Here is a 17,108-nt window from a genome sequence, read left to right as displayed (position 1 = left end):
TTATCTATACATCCCCATGAGATCGGGGGTTCCTGAGCAGCCAAGAAGCAGAGACTGTGCCTTTTCTTCTTGGTGCAACTAGTACTTGGTGCCAATGCCTGGCATGAAGTTAGCCTCCAGGAACTGCATTCTGAAGAGTCGAGGCCCAAGGAGAAGCAGACCAGCTAAGCCATATCAGAGAAATTCAGCAACATCCCATGCTGAACAGCCTCTGAGAGCATCCCCCGTATTCCAAGCCCCTTGCTTTCTATCCTAAAACCCAGGTCCAGAGAGGGTAACTTACTTGCTTGGTGTCACCCAGCTATTAGGGGCTGGGCCTATCTGGAGTCTGAGGCTCCAACCCCAATCTGGGGGCTCTTGTGGCTCCTCTCCATGTCTTTCTGCACCCCCAACAGCAACACTGGGAGATCTGACCGTTTGCCTCAGCCGGGTTTTATAGCCATGTCCCTGGCCTGGCTAAGCTGAACATCCCAAGGGGCAGCAGCACGCAGTCCTCATCCCTTCTTCTCTGGCCACTCTTGAGCTCCTGAAAAGGGGACAGCCACCTCAGGAGTGACCCAAGGAGAAGCCAGAACTTCTGGGCATCACTGGCTTCAGGAATGGAGCATGGCCCGGCTGGACCCCACTGGAGCAGGGGTGGGGTTCTGGCCTGGATCCCAGGGTTGGAGTGACCGCCTGAACACCACGTGTGCTTTTCCTATGCCTGAGGACACCCCAGGCTGACTGGGGTTTTCCCTTTCCTTTGGGGTCTGTGTGTGTGTGTGTGTGTGTGTGTGTGCGCGCGCCTGTGTGTAAATAGAGAGAGGTATTTCTGAGCCAGTTGCAAGATCAAGATCTTTAGAAGTCTGCTGAATAATTCAAGAAGACCTGGGCTTTCACTCAGGCTCATTTCTTCCACACAAACGCACACGTGGTCAGTTTTTATCTCTGCTGCCTGCAGCTGAGCCCCTACTATGCGCCGGACACTTAATCCCTTAACGCCTCACAGCAACTCTTTGCAGTCGCTGGTGGAACAGTCCTTATTTTAAGATGAGGAAGCCTTGCTGAAACTCACCACGTGCCTAAGGCCCTCGGGCGGCTGTGGTGGAGCCTCAACCAGACTCAGGAGTTTACAAAAGTCTAGCCTTTGTTCCGGCCCCACTGGCCTTTTGCCCTCCTGTCCTCGGGGTAGGAGGGCTCCTTCGGACCAGGCACCAGGTTATGGCAATGACTCACCTGCAGTCTTCCCTTCGTAGTGCTCCGTCCGTGTCTACTCAGTGCTCTCTGCCTCCCAGCCTCGCGGACAGCTTTTCTAAAACGGATCAAACTCCAAGCTACTTTACGGGTCCAGTCATCTTTTTTCTTTTTGGTACCAGGGATTGAGCCCAGGGGTGCTTTACCACTGAGCCACATCCCCAGTACTTTTTAAAATTTTATTTAGAGACAGGGTCTCACTGAGTTGCCCAGGGCCTCACTAAGTTGCTGAGGCTGGCTTTGAACTCACGATCCTCCTGACTCAGCCTCCCAAGCTACTGGGATTACAGGCGTGCACCACCTCATGTTTTCTCTTGATTCTCTGACTTCTGAAGCTTAGAGATTGTTCCAATGTCTGTCGTTTAGCAGAGGGAGAAATCAAGATCCTGGGAGGTCAAGCAGCAAACCCAAACTTGCACTGAGATTAGAGTCATATCGAAGGCTGGAAATGGCAGGCTTTGCTGTGGGGTGTGGCTGCAGTTTGAGGGGCCATTTGTCTTTTCCTGTGTGTCTGCAAGTGGAAGAGTGAGAACAGTAGCTCTCCATGAAACAGGCAGGCTGATGCCAGCTCCTGTGAGGAGGCACATCCTTATGCTCGGTGCTTTCAGAATCGTGGAAGATTTCCTGGAGTGGTAGTGAGCTCCCCGTGGCAGGAGAATGACCAGCAGAGGCTGCAGAAGCCCCCAAGGGCTGCAGAGCATGGATCCGATTGAAGGGGATTGATGGCACTGGTGCCAACCCAAAGAGCCATGACCTCAGGGGCTAAGACTCCTGCTTCCCGTCTTGGAGAAAAGGGGAGCGGGGAGGCAGGGAGTGACTTTCAATGAGGGAAAAACCTTCTGCTCAAAAAGGTCTCGTTATTGGCCATCAACCCCCGTTTCTGTGAAACGCAGGTCTAGGTTTCTTGCTTTCCCCCGAGCACCCCCAGGAGGTGTCCAACTAGATGAAAGGCCTCTGCACTTAGAGGTTGTTACGGAACCTTCACTGGGGAACTGAGTCTAGGAAATGGGTGGGGATTGTCCCAGACGCTCAGCTGGAATTGATGGTGCAGATAAAAGTACAGGAAATGGCCAGTGGCTCAATTCTGGGCAGCAGCCCGGACATCTCCACAGACCAAGGGCTACAGACCTCAGGAAACGGCATCCCTGAACCTTGGAGAGGGGTCCAGCCGGTCTCTTCCAGTAGAGATCTGCCTTCATGGCTGCCTCCTCCTAGCCGCGTTCAGGGACACTTCGCTTACTATCTCTGAGTGGGTTTCTGCATCTGTGCCATGGAGACAGTGAGTCCTCCCTCAAGAGGTTATCAGTACTTGCTGAGAGCAGGAATATGATGTTCCTAAATAAAGCTGGGGAAGGAAGTGGTTTGAGCCCCACATCTTGATTTACTGAGTGGGGTAGTCACCCTTCACAGTTTCTTCCTCAGCCTGGGGCCAGCCCAGACTGGATGTGGTTTCCTGTGTGTGTGTGTGTGTGTGTGTGCGCGCGCGCGTGTGTGCATGTGTTACCTGCCTTTCACTGGCCCTGAGGTTCATGTCCACTATGATGAGCTCAGAACTCTCTCTCAGACCTGCTCAACATGCCCCAAAGAGATAGCAAGACACTTGGGCGGAAAACAGTGGGTGCCAAGGGCACACCGCTCTCCTAGGGTGGGAGTGGGAAGAGGGTATTGCTCCTGGAACACCAGATAATGATGCAAGCACAGATAATAAAACAACACACATAATTAGGATTCTCTTCATTGAAAGTTTTTCTCCCACCGATTTTCTGAAATCTTTGATGTCTGATGCTACCTCTATTTTGGAATCTGTGATAGGTCCATATCTGATGGAGCAGCCCGTCAACTAGTTATTTTCTTTAAGTATCTCTAGGTCTTCTCAAAGACAACCTTCCCGCCAGCCTGTCTGCCACAGGAAGTTTTGTGAATCACTGAACCCCTGCTTCCAAGTCAGGCTATTCTTCAGGAGGTGGGAACCCGGGGGTCAAGCTGTGGCCCTCACCCTTCCAGGGGAGCAATCCTTCCTCACAGAGTTGGTTCAAGGCATGAGGGGACATCGGGCAGTGGAAGAGCTCTGTGAAAGCTGGCCCAGTCTCTTCTGGTTGGTGTTTGCATGAGTGAACTCCACAGTGACAGTGGACAGCCTCTGTATCAATGTTGTGCTGGGCTTGGTGACTCAGAGATAAACAGTACCTAACTCTGCCCCCAGGAGCCCACAGCCTGTTCTTGTTTCTGGAAGCAGACTTGGATTCTGTGGGCCTTCTATGCCCACTTGGTTTTCTGGGCACAGTCTGCTCCCCTGTGACTTTGAGTAAGGAGTTCTTCCCAGGCTTCCCTCCCCCGGCCTCCCAGTGCCCCACCCCCACGTGCTCAGTCTGTGGGAGTGAGAATGGGAGGGGCCTCCATTCACCCCATCCAGGAGGCAACTGAGTCCAGAGAGGCTCAGAGGGTGGTCTGAATTGTCCCCAAGATCAATAGCAAGGTGGCACCATGCAAGCCCAGGTCTCTTGCCTATTTTTTTTAAAAGTCTTTCCAAGAGTTTATGTACATTTATTTTTAATTGGAACATATAGTATAATGATTTCATAACAAATAAATGACTCAGCCATAAAAGGGAAAAAAGGAGGAATGGGTATCATTTGGACTACATTATTTGATCTACAAACATGCAGGTTTTATTATTGGAAAGAAAAATCTCTGTGGTGTTTCTTCACTGCAGCTGGGAATGCACTGAGGACCGTTGCACACCTCGATTGGAAAGAAAACAGCAAAACAAGACCCAGAGAATAGTTGATGAAGTTATCTGATGGATGATACAAGGACCGCTCAGCGCCATGCCAAGGTGGGTGGACAGTGGCTGGAGAAGGGGCTGTCGGTTCTCGTTGTACAGGTCACCAATTTGCTGACTTATGAAAGGGTGACACCAATTTGCTGACTTATGCGCACTGCCAGGACCTGGAGGGCACATCACAGGTGTGCGTCAAGTGCACACACGACACCACGTACGCACATGTCTCACAGGTACGCACGCACGTAGCGTGTGTGCCCAGCCCTGGTGTCGCCTGTACCCAGAGCAGCACAGCACTGCTAAGTTCAAGGGCCTCTGGCTGAGAGGAGGCAGGCTGACTCAGCTATCTTGAGGGAAGGCATCTTAGGAAGGGCCCTTCCCAGCCCTGTAGACTAAGCCTAAAGGTGCCAGAGCCTGGAACACTGCTCTTTGTCACCTGGCACCCACACAGGCCGAGGCAGGTCCAACTTACTGTCTGGACTGGGCCTTCCCACCCTTCATCAAGGGAAGACGTGTGGTCTTGGCCCTTGGATTTTTCCCAAAGACTGTCTCACTGAGTTCTTCCATGGAGGACACTAACTGGAGACCCAGGAGCCTTCTGTGGCCTGCACACAGGTTTTATTTGACCAAAATATTTTTCAATACTTTCAGTAGCTGCCCGTGTTGAAACATGAGGCATTTTCACATGTTAAAAAAAAAAAAAAAAAGCAACCCACAAACCTGGCCTTTCTTGAAAACTTGGGAACAGTGGGCTGGGTGCCTGCACAGCCACTGTCCCCAGAGCCAGCAGAGTGCTCACTGCTCTTTAGCCAAGGGTGTGTTGGCCAGGGTCCCCCGCCCAGCCAGCCTCACTCATCAGCATGGCTCGCCTGGCCCTGTGGCTTTTGTATTTGTGACACATGCCCAAGTCTGTCTTTATATCACAGAGAAGGAAGTTGAAGACCAGCTTAAAAGTTATGAAAAACAAAGCTCCGAGAGCCCTCTTTTTCCTTTTCAACAAGCTCTGGGCCCCCAAACAGCTGGGCCCACAGGAGAGGCTGAGCTATTGGAGGTCACCCCACCACCACCAGGGAATGCATGCCTGCCCCCCTCCCCACAAGCAAGGCATTTTCCCAGATTAAAGATTCCAGGCAGGCTGGGGCTTATTTTCCACCCAGTGTCTGGGTCATATTTTCTCCTTCAAGTCATTACAAGCTCCCCGACTCTGCAGCCCTGGGTTTTGAAGGCAGGGCCCGCCTCCCCTGACAGCGCCAGCCCACTGGTGCAGAGCTCAGGCGGCTTTTCTCTGTTCCCTTTCCATGTGCCCCCACCCGCCTTTGCGCTCACTGGGTGCAGCTTGTCAACATTAAATAGCCACCTCTTGTGGTTTCCTCATAACAATTCCTTAGCTCTTGGAAGCTGGGCTGCGGAGCTTGCATATGTAGAGACCCAATTTTCGCACGACAGGCTGCTTGGCAGATGGGGACCCAGACCAGCCTCCAACGTTTAGCTGAGTGTTAAGACGTGGGAAACTAGGTGGCTGTGCACCAGCCCTGACTGCTGCCAGCGCTCAACCTTAGAGAATTTTCATAGAGGAAAACAACAACAACAACAAGAAACCCAGCAACAACAGTGACACACATACACACACAACACACACACACACACACACACACACATACACAAACCCAACAAAACCACAGTTTTCCTTGCTCCCCCAAACCAGATGGCAGATGGTATGGAACCAATAAAACACAGATTCAAACGTTTGTTTATTTAACATTGAGTGTAATATGGCTTTGTGGTCCCTTGCAAGGAAACACCAACCTTCCAACCAAAGAAAAGACGAATGTGAGTCAAACCTCAGGGCAGTGTGCGGACGAGATACTCCTGGGAGGCCCAGGAACACTGGGGCCAAGGGGAGCTCAGTGCCAGGCGAAGCCTCCTGGCCTGTTTACCTCTCTGGCTGAAGAGCTAGGAGGTCTTCATCGGGAGCCCGGACCGAAGCTCCGTTTCTGATGTCTGTCTGCCTTTTGTTGATGTCCCGTCCAAAAGGCAGCCAGCCACATGAAGAATGTTTCTGCGTCATTTCTGAAACAGCTGTGGAAGACATTGCCCTGGGCTGCCAGTGCAAAAGATCATGAGAAAAGGGCCCAAGCCCTTGAGAAAAAGCTCTCTCTGTTTTGGCCCTTCGGCTTTGGGATACTGGAGAATGAGAGCACGATGAGGCAATGCAGCTTTCCCTCTTTGCTTTGACTTCTAGGAGACTCGATCCCAAATTCTATGCTGAGATGAAGTAATTATCTGTTAAGATTTTTTTTGAGTTACAAATGACAGAAACTATTTTAAATAAAAAAGATGATCTATCAGGTCAAGGAAGTGCAGATGGCTTCAGAGATGGCTTGATTCAATATTAAGAGGCTTCCCTTTCTAGAGGTCAGAACATACTTTCCCTACAAGCCAGTCACTCTTTCCCCAGACTGCCCCAAACTCACATCCTATCAGTTCAGCAATGCAACAGGAAGATCTTTTACATCAGCTCTGTCAGTGCAGTCCTCCTGGAGGGACCTGAGTGCTCTTGTGGACATCCATGCTCATCTTCAAACCAGAGACTGGGGTGCTCTGATGAGCCAATCCTGGGCCACACGACCCAGGTGGGAAGAGGGCAAGGTTAGCTGTGCCCTAAGTACATGGAATATATATATATATATATTTATAGAAAATGGGAGGGAGAAGGGGAGCTGTGCAAATAGATGATTACCCTCCTGAGCCTGAAATTCTGGTCTGTCTGTCTGTCATCCTCCCCCATACCATACATTTTTTTTTGAAAAAAATGTATGGTATTAAATATACGTGTCTTTCATAGGAAGCAAACCTGAAAGTTATTAAAGCAAGGAGTAGCCTATTCTGAATGAATGAATAGAGAAGGAAAAGTCTGAGTCAACTCTAAGATCTGCTGTTCAGAGAGGTTCCTCAAACAATCACTGATGCAGAATGTGAGAGCCAGAAGGAATGTTGGAGACCAGCCTGCCCCCAGTGCTTGAGTGCAAGATGCAGCTCTGAGCTGCTGCCTTGCCCAAGCTGGACAGCAAATCCCCTGCAGGGTCTGGAACCTGGAGCTCTGACATGGAGCTGTTCCTGTCCCAAGGCCTTCTGTTGCCTCTATTCTTCCGGAGGCTCTCCCCAGGCTGAGCTCCACTTTCACTTCCCCGACCTTGTGGACTCTGGCTGTGAGGTGTCCTGCAAAAATGTCTTGCCAGTGGATCAATGAATAAGAGTAGAACTGGATTTCCCAGGACTCTTTGGGCCTTTCGATCCAGATCAAGAATGCATCTTTAATAACGATTTATTTATCAGTTTGTTAGTTGTAACAAATCATCACCACAAAAGTAGCAACTTTGAATAAAGTAGGTGTTTAAAGTGTCTGGGTCCCCCGGTAGGGAGGCTAGGCAACGCTCAGCCCTCACTAGGTTGCAATCAGGCTTGTGTTCTGACTGCCTACTTCCTCCAGTGAGCAAGGAAAATCTCTCATTCCAGACACAACATGGAGTTTTATATAAAGTCACAGACTCATGAGATTGACGTCCTACCACCCCTGTCATATCTGATCACAAGAGCGGCATCCCTTCAATTTTTTCTCTTTTATAGACCAGAAGCAAGTCGCAGGTTGTGCCAGAATGGTTAGGATAATAATAATTATAAAATATTATTAGTATTATTCTTTCTGCACCATTCCTCACACTGTGGAGACTCGCCCACCGCACAGCCACGCCACGTAGAGGAAGGCCCTACACGATGCCGGGGGCCCGTGGCTGTGCACACAGAGCCCTGTGGGGCTGATGAACCTGTGGACGGAGAGTGGGCTGCAGGAAGGTGGGTGCAGAAGGCTGCGTGTCTGAAGGAGCTAGGGTCAGATGGCATATGTGACTCTTCCTTGGCCTGGAAGAACAAGAAGAGGAGGTGGTCAGAGTGGGTTTCCCCTGGGAGATGACATGGGCACAAGCTTGATGGGAGAAACGAAAGTGGACAGGGAGACAAAAAGGTGGCAGAGAAGGCCATGACAGGGAGACAAAAGAGCAAGGTGCATCTGGGGAGCCACAGTAGTCCTGTGTGACTGACGGAGAGCCCTGGGTGACCGGGCGAGGCCAGCTCATCCAGGGATGCGGAAACCAGCATTAGAGGTTCCTCCTTCTGAGGTCCGTGCAAGGCCACCATAAGTCCTGGCAGGGCCACTGGGGCAGCGGCTATGGGCTGGGTAGGCCTGGCTTATGTGTGTGGAGGAGGAGTCCTGGCTCTGCCCCCCAAAATCCCCGGGGAAGGCAGACCTTCTTAGGGTGATTTCGGGCAGCCAGGCTGTCAGAGTGATGAGTTCTGCAGCCAACAGCTGAAGGGAAGAAGAAAAAAGTCCCAACAAGCCCTGCCTCACTGCCCTTGACCTAGCAGCACAGCGCTAAGTGCAAAATCTGTCATCTATTAATCTGTTACAACTTGACAAAAGGGACTTTGATCAGGGGTTGTTTTTCCCCCCTTCTTAAGTTTCCTGATGACACATAATAGCCCACTTCAGCCGTAGGACCGGAAGCACGGCCATCATTCTTTGCTCATTTCAACCCCGTGGCCTCCTCCCCCTGTGGCTTCTCCCCGCCCCGATATTAATTGGCCTGTAAGTGGTTACATGTGTTCCTTTTTATGTGTCAGTTGGGGTCTGTTATTTGAACTTCACAGCTATTTGGGAACAGAAAAGTGATGCTCTGGGCCCAAGCTGGGAAAGGGACCATCTAGAACATGTCACATGTCCTCCTGCCTCCTTTTCTAACTTCTATTCTTGAGGCCTGGGCACTACCCACCCTCACCCCCACTTCTGCCTCACCTTGCCCCTCTGGTCTCAGTCCACCCTAACTTGGCAGCTCTGCTCTTAGAACCATGGAAGTTCACGGCCAGAAGAGACCTGAAGGAGCTTCAAACTTTTTCTTCTTACTTAAAGTTAAAGAAATTGAAGGCAAAAGAGGGAATTTTTTTTTTCCAGTAAAAAATGTGCAGATTTCTTACATATGTTCTCTTATTTCACTCTCAAAATAGCTCTCTGAGTTAGGGATCACATTACTGTTACCCAGGTAGGGAAACTGAGACTCTTAGAGACTAAGCAGAGAAATCCTTGAGACTAAATTGCCTAGGATTATACCCTGGCTCGAACACTTACCAGTTCTCTGATCTTGGGCAAGTTATTTAGCTTCTCTCTGCTTCAGATTGCTGGTCAATAATGGGGCCAGTGTGAATACCCCCTTCAAAGGGTTATTATGAAGATTAAACTAATGTTATAGTTTTTGATGCTTAGAACAGTGTCTGGTACACAGAAAGCACTTACTATATGTCAGCTGCAGCTCCTCTGAGAGGTAGTACCGCTCAATGGTTTCAAACACTGCTTCTGGGGTGAGATGTTCTTGGCCTGAATCTCAGCGACATCAATTACCAGCTGTGGGAACGTGGGCAAGTCAATTATTTTCTCAGTGACTGAGAAGTGGAGATGTTCCTGATGGCTGTGGGTCACTCAATAAAATAGTTACTTCTCTATGTCACCACCTTGCGGTGAATTCCACCCATTGACAATCCTTCCAGCCTCGTGGAGATCTTCAAGGTTCCCATCAGAACTTTACTGACCTATGAATCAGTAAAATTTTAAAAAAGAAAATTATAAGTAAAATTTTATAAAATTATAAAAACAAAAAATTATAAGTAAACATCATCAGAAAGATGAGAAGGTAGCGCATCCCAAAACAAAAGTAGAATATAAAAGAAAGAGAACAACATGAGAATACAACAAAAGATTTGAAAATGAAAATAAATAGACCAAAAAAAAAACTATTAAAAAATCTTTTAAAAAAAATAACACAATGTGTGGAACATGAATAGAATTGTCAGAAAATAAAAAGATAGACATATTGAAATAAGAGAGAAAGGTAAGAAGACCCACCTAGGATAGCTTGCATTCAAATGGCAAGAGTTTGAAAAAGAGAAAAATAGAGAAAACACAGGGAGGGTGATCTTCACGGAAATAATACAACAATAAAATTCCCAGAACTGAAATCATGAGTTTACTTCTCTGAATCCAACACATGCTCAGCACAGTAAATGACAAAAAGACCCACATCAAGGCAAACTATTAGGAAACTTCAGAACATCACGGGTACAGAGAAGATATTGAAAGCTTTCAGAAAGGAAAAATGGAAAAGCAAACAAAAACAAAACCATGTACAAATGATCAGGATATAGGCCGGCACTGAATTTCTCAACAGCAGTTTGGCAAGCTGATTTAGACAGTAGAATTCTATACCCAGCCAAACTATTAATCAACTGTGGGCTTCCTGGGAGGGACATTGAAAACTAGAATCACAAAGAAGCAACGTCTTCAAACTTCTAAAGGAGAGAGAGAGAAAAAAAAAAAGATTTGTGATGCAGAATTTACACCCAACAATAATCCTGTAGTAGAGACATTTTAAAAAGGCAAATCCTCCCAAACTGCCTGCCATTCTCCTATTCTCAGGATTCTTCAGGAAAACATGCTCCACTAAAATGAGAGAGTCAACCAAGAATGGGGAAGACACGACACCCACAAAGCAGATGGTCCCATGGAGGAGAAACTGATCCTATGATCAAGTGTCCATCTGGCCAGTTGCCAGATTTCCAGCCAGGCCCGGCACAGAGCACTGCCTCTTCTTGCAGACATGCCCAGTCTTGTGATGGCTGGTGCCCTAGACTCCCCAACAGTGACTGACTCTTGTTCTAGTCCCGTCTGTCCTCCTCAGCTGTCTCACCCACTGCAGCTTCCACACCAGCCTCTTCTTCTTCCTTCTATGGGCACACAGGGACTTCTGAAGTGCCCAGAAGTGGAGTTCCCCCAAAGGAATTGAAGAATTGATCACTGTCTTTGGTTGTCTCTACTTGAGTGGCTCACCCTAGTTGCTTCATCTTTTAAATGAGATAACAATACCACCAACATCATGGGGGCCAGAGGGAGGATTAAAGGAGTTAATGTTTGCAAAGCACTTAGCATCTGGCACATACGATATTGGTGTTTGCTAAATAAAACACTTTCCAGAGTGAGGCGAAGGTGAACTTATAGTAGGTTGGAAATACATCACTTTACCTTGTAGCCACAGCTGAGGCAAATCCATCAACTCCTGATGGTCATGTTTAGCTAGACACTCACAGACATGCTTTCCAGAGGTACTTCAACTTGTGATGCTAATACAGGTCTGACCACACCAAGTGCTGCTACAAACACTCTAGCAACCCCACATTGCTCTGAGGAAGAAGCCAGGGTTCTCTTCTCAGTGCACTAGGATGCACTTTGGCATCCTCTCCAGACTCACCTCAAACCAACCCTCCCCAGCTCGGAAGACCCTCTTCAGCCTCTCCGTGAACAGGGCTTCCTCCTACCCCTGCACATTCATCCCTGCTGATCCTTCTGCTGGGTTCCTCTGATTGCCACGTCTCCTCCCTCCTTAACTATTTCCTACTCACCCTTAGCTACACAGAAGACTTTTCTGGACCTGGAGGAGATTAGAACTCTTGTGATATGTTCTCATAGCCACATATATTCTAATATAGTTAAGTATTTCATTCAGCAAGACATCTTCAATTTTTGCATTATTTATTCCTTCATTTATTTAGTACTGGGAATTGAACCCAGGAGTGCTGCACCACTGAGCCACATCCTTAGCCCTTTTTGAATTTTATTTAGAAACAGGGTCTTGCTGAGTTGCTGAGGCTGGCTTTGAACTCTTGATCCTCCTACCTCAGCCTCCCAAACCCCTGGGATTACAGGTGTGCACCACTGTGCCTGGTTAATTATTTATTATTCATTCAGCATACACTTAGAGGGTACTTGGGCATACAACCAAATGGAAGCCCCTGCTCTCGGCAAGGGTACATGCTAGCAGTTATCTGATGTCTTTTCTTGCTAATCAACAACACAAGGACAGGAATCCTGTGTGATTCTTTGCTCACCACTGTTTCCCTAGTGCCTAATGCATACCTGGTGGAAAGTGAACTTTATTATCTGTTTGTTGTGAAATAAACCATAAGAATTGCTGCCTTCCCTGAGAGAGCAGATTGGATTGGGGACACTGCTACTAAATACATAAAGATCTCCTCAAAGTGCTGGCAGGAAACGAGGTGCTGATGAGCAGTTTTGCAAGAGGTTAAAAGAAGAAAAGAGGGGCCCCACCCCAGCGGAAGCTTGCTGTGGTTTCTTTGGTGAGTGATCTTCCCTCCTCCCTCGTTCTGTGCCCCCTGTTAATCTGGCCATGTAACCAGGCCAGTCTTCCAGATTAACAGGGGCTGAAGGGGGGTGAGGAGGAGCGGTCCTGAGCTGGCAACCCTGTGACTAATCTGGAGAAACAGTTCCGGGCCTGGTGGTTCACCCCAGGCTTGTTTGTGTCTCGTTTCCCCAGGGGCAAATCCGCCCCTTAATTTCACTCTGAGGTTTAGGGTTTTCCCTTGTGCTCTCAGTGAGCCTCAGCCAGAATGTTTTGCATAAGTGTGGGAAGTCTTGGAGTTGGAAGGGGAGGCGGGGTAGGGAGTAAAGAGGAGGCAGGTGGGGGCACTCAGCAAGTCCTCTCTGGAGAGCTTTGGCCTCATCCTCAGGCACTCAATCACTTCTTCCTAGGCCCCTTTGCGGAACAATTTAACAGAAAGTCAAAGCAGACAGAAAAAATGCTCAGCTTCCCCGACCCCCAGGGGAAAGGTGGGGAAAGGAATAAGAATTAGAAGCATGTGGTCCTGAGCAGGTGAGGAGTGCTGGGTTCCTCTTTTGTAAGCTGAGCCAGCCATAGGGCCTGACCTGTCGTGTGCATTTCACAGATGCTCTGTAAATGAGTTAAAAGATCACAGGATCTCAAAACGAATCCCCCAAGTTTTGTTTCATAAATAGTGAACCTTTTTCTTTGTTCATATGTCCCCTTAGTGCTGGGCTCCTGTAATACAGACACAAAGGAGACAATTACTGTGCATTTGTCCTGGAGAAAACCACCACTTAATGCCTGATCCCCATTTTTCCTGTATGAAAATCTGCTCTGCCTGCCTCAGAGGGTCACAGGGATTGCACAGGACTACGCTCTGTTCCATGATAGAGGGCTGTGACATATGCAATTCAATAGAAGTCCTTCTAGGAGGTCTCCCATCAATCAACTTGCTAGATAAGTGGAAACCCTCCATGGCCATCAGCGAGCCCTGTGCCCATTCCACATATGCTGAGCTCCTGAAGCTTGTAGCTCCAATCAGAGCTACTCTGTAATTTTTCCAGGCATGTCTGTTACCATCAGTTGCCTACCAAGTGTTAATTGTGCTTTTTCCACCTGTACCTATTAATCCGATTAAGTAGAGCAATAAATCATTCCCTAACACAATGAAATACGAGTGCGGAACAGAGTAGTCTCTTTACAAGCTGAGTGCTTTCAAGACAAAACATATATATGATAACTAAAGGACTTTCTGATGAATGAAGAGTGAGACAAGTGTAAAGGTTAGAAGTGTCTTGTATCCCAGCCGCTTGGGAAGCTGGGGCAGGAAGATTTTTGCAAGTTCGAGGTTGGCCTTAGCAACTTATGAGACTCTGCCTCAAAAGAAAACATTAAAAGGGCTGGGGATGTAGCTCACTTTGTAAAGCACCCCTGGGTTCAATCCCCAGTCCCCCCCCCCCAAAAAAAAAAGGCTGTTAATATTTTGTGGGTGTCATTTATTTGGGAAAGGAACTATCAAAAGGCAAAATTAAAACAGATTTAGCTTAAAGATCTCAGTTGGCTTTATTTTCAATTCTAGAATTGAGAAATATTTCATACCAAACAATAATATATGTGTTCTGCTGGGTCAAGCAGAGTTTGGTTTTATAGGTAGAGGTAGACTGAAGAAAGCAAAACCAACAAAAATAGAATTGATGATTTCAAAGTTGCTTACTTAGTAAGGCAGGGACAAGGATGGAGGAAAATAAGTGGTTAACATCAGGTCATTTCAGGGTACTTTCTGTTGTAAGGAGTAAGGCAGAGGGATGGTCACAATCAACCCAATGGAAACCAGCCTGCTTAGGAAATTTGGCTGGTATCTCTCCTCGTTTCTCAGAAGGTCAGAGATAACAACTTAGTTTAGATTTGGCGATGAGGAACTCTAGTATAACGTTTTGAAGACTCTGGTCTGCTGAGGCCCACTGCAGGAGTTTAGTCTGAAACAATGTTCTCCTATAATTTTTGTTTAAAATCAAGATTTCCAAACAACCACCCGGACAAGACTGGATCCCATCAGATTCCAGAGGGCTTGTCCGGGACCTCTAATGCTTCTCAGGAACCCCCTCCTCTATTAGAGAGCTCACAACCTCAAGGCCAGGAAGGCTTTGTGGCCACTGGGCCCAGGCTCCCTGGGGTGGGTGCCTCCCCATAGTCCCATGCCTAGCAGTGGCCTGGCTGTCTCTGGGTGCCCCCAGTGACTCAACACCCCTGAGGACAGACCCTGGCTCATTTTGAGTTGTATTCTGGTAAAATGTTTGACTCACTCTCTCCTCCCCTTTCCTCACTCTTCACCCTTCGAAGTGTCTTCCTTCGCCTTCAGGTGAACAGCTCCAGTATTCTCCATTAGTGCAGATCCGGGTGCAGGAAAGAAGTCAACCCTGTGCTGTGAATGAGCTTACTGGAGTCTCGGGACAGGGTCCGCTTATCCTTTCAGGCAATTCTTGCTTCATCCCCAGGGCCTTCCTACCTGTCCCAACTCTGTGGTTCAGCCCCTTCCCAAAGACCTACACCAGCCCCATTTCTGCAGATTCCTGGCAAGATTCTACATGATCCTTGCTTCAGATTTATGGGAGAAAATACCATACCTTGGATCAGACAAATTCTATTTCTAGCATTTTTAACCTCAGACCTTAGACTACATAATTAGCTTTTCTAAAAGCTGCATTTTGCTCATTTGTATAATGGGAGTTAAAATAGATCACTGTGATGTTACCTCCATTCAACAATCTTTTTAAAAAAATTTTTTTATGATATCTACAATGTGTCCAAGCACTACGCTGCTATGGTACTACGGGTACATGCCTAGGAAAACCAGGGACCTTCTGGTACAGCCACAGGGATGAAGCTTTGCTGGTTGACTGATGCATTAAAGCAGAGGTTGACAGATTTTTTTTTTTCCTGTAAAGGGCCAGAGAGTGAATATTTTCCAGCTTTATTCTGCCATTGTCATGCAAAAACAGCCATAGGCAATACACAGACAAATGCACATGGCAGTGTTTGAACAAAACTTCATCAAAACGGGTAGCAGTCTGGATTTGGTCTGAAAGCAGTCATTTGCCTACTTCTGTGCTAAAGGCCAATAATTTTGGTCCGAGGGCCAGTTTTGGATCACTGCAGGGAGGCCACTTTCAAATTCTCCACCTGTGAACTCTGCCTTAAGTGCTTCCTCAGGGTTCTTCCCGGTGCCCTTCTCACCCTCCTCTTGCTCAAGTGAAGCTGGATGTGTTAGCCTCCAGCGGGCTTGACCGGCCTTCCCAGCCTGCTTCCCTAATGGCAGAGCGTGGGCTCGGCAGCCCTCGGTGGCCCCTGTAAGTGCAACAGGCTTGCCAAAGACCAACCGTCTATACAATGAAGGGCAAAGTTGCTTTTCCTGTCTGGGCTTCAGTTTGTCTCTATTAAAACAGGAGGGTTGGGTAGTGGTTTCCCAAATGTGAACTCTCATTGAATCATTCAGGGTGCTTGTTTAGAATACAGCTTCCTGGGCCCCTACATTATCTTAAACTCTAGAGACAACCTGGGGCTCTGAACTGTTAACGAGCAACCCAGATGGCTCTGAAGGAGGAAGCTCAGAATTAGGCTCTTCTATCCCTGATATGCAGTGGTTGTCAGAAGAATAAAGGAAGCTCCTTTGCCTCCACTGGGCTGGCTGGGCTGTGGTGGGACAGAGAATGGTGGTGGTGGGGATCGTGATCTCGTCTGCAAGGACGTGGCAGGATGTGGTTGACCTGAACTTCCTGTGAATGGGGGAACCAGAGAACTGGGGGAGGGACTCATAACCCAGGAGCAGGCTCAGCCTGCATGCCTAGAGTGTGCTCAGTGGGTATTGGGAAGTGAGAACCTGGCCCCACCTCCCCTCTGTGACCTCAGCCTGGGACCTTCATCTCTCAGAGCCTCAGTTTCTTCATGGATAAGTGGTAACGATGGTGGGTCTTTTGCAAGGACCCCATGAGGAATAAATGATGTAACATTTATATGATTAAGGTTAGGAAGTTTTCTTTCAGTGGAATGAGTATCCCCCTCAGAACATCTGAGGGCCAAGAGCCAGGAGTCCTGCTTCATGAGCCGGGTTTTATCGGTGACTCAGTGCCCCTTCTTGGACTGATTGAGACTTTGGCCTCACTTTGTTAACTGTGGAAGGGGATGAAAATGTGTGTGGGGTTCCCTGCCCCCTTTCTCAAGATTCTCTGGAAGGCTGAAAGAGTCTTCAGAGTGAGAAGTGCCCTGGTGCTGTTTAGAGACGTGGCAAAAACGTCCTTGACCACCCTTGTCAGGTGGGGGCTGCTGGCTTTTATAATGTCCCTGTTCTTCTTGTCTTCTATTAGGACAGAGGAAGAAAGAAAACAGTCTCTGGAAGGCATTCTTGGCAAATGATTTTGATTTCTTTTCTTCTGTGTTTATCCATCACTTAAGAAACAACCATTAGATACCAACTGTGTACCTAGCCATGTGCTATGTGAAGGAAGAGGGGGTTCAAAATAAGTCAATGGTGCCTAACTGAGAAGCTCATGGTCCAGTCTGGTAGACGACACACATATGCACAGGAAGTGAAGTAGCCATGTGCTGATGGTGAGGATGGTGATGGTGACAGTAACCAGAGATGGTGCTGATTGTTCTTCACACGTGCATGCCATTGTATGGCTTACAAAGCCTGCTGGGGCAGTTATTTTATTTGATGTTTAAACCAATTTTTTAAAAAAGAAAGATTTGATCTTGCTGAAGACTAAATTGAGGGCAATAACTTCTCTGAGATAAGAAAAATGTAGCTAAGTTGGACCCTAGCTATTGTCCCCAAGTCACCACAACTTTCTTTGCAACAAACATTGCCACACACAAGC

Source organism: Marmota monax, unplaced genomic scaffold (assembly GCF_021218885.2).
Source record: "Marmota monax isolate L192 unplaced genomic scaffold, Marmota_monax_Labrador192_F-V1.1 WCK01_AAM20220418_F8-fsc00078, whole genome shotgun sequence".
NCBI lineage: Eukaryota > Metazoa > Chordata > Mammalia > Rodentia > Sciuridae > Marmota > Marmota monax.
The sequence above is the reverse complement of the archived record's forward strand: the minus strand, read 5'-3'. Positions refer to the sequence as shown.